The sequence below is a fragment of the Austrofundulus limnaeus genome, unplaced genomic scaffold (genome assembly GCF_001266775.1).
Source record: "Austrofundulus limnaeus strain Quisiro unplaced genomic scaffold, Austrofundulus_limnaeus-1.0 Scaffold1150, whole genome shotgun sequence".
NCBI lineage: Eukaryota > Metazoa > Chordata > Actinopteri > Cyprinodontiformes > Rivulidae > Austrofundulus > Austrofundulus limnaeus.
Window position 1 is genome coordinate 1 of NW_013953552.1, and position 367 is coordinate 367.

Sequence of the window (367 nt, forward strand, 5' to 3'; positions counted from 1 at the left end):
TTCTCACCCTGCACACAGCCTGTTCATACCACTCCCCTCAGGCAGAAGGTTTCGGTCCATTCAGACCAGAACATCTCACCATAAGAACAGTTTTCCCCCTCTGCCGTCGGACTCTTGAACGTTTAGAATCACTTCACTCTATAACTCTGCCTTGGCCACTTGATCACTTGAATTGATTGAATTGATTCACTTGATTGAAGTCATCTTTCAATTTATCCAGAGCTTTTTCTTTGTTGTGTTAATTGTGACAAAAATAATTTTAAACAAATAACATGAATTAGGAGCTGCTGGAGCATTTCCTCAGTATTTCATCAAGTGTCCCTTGCTGTGTGTGTGTGTGTGTGAGAGAGAGAGAGAGAGAGAGAGA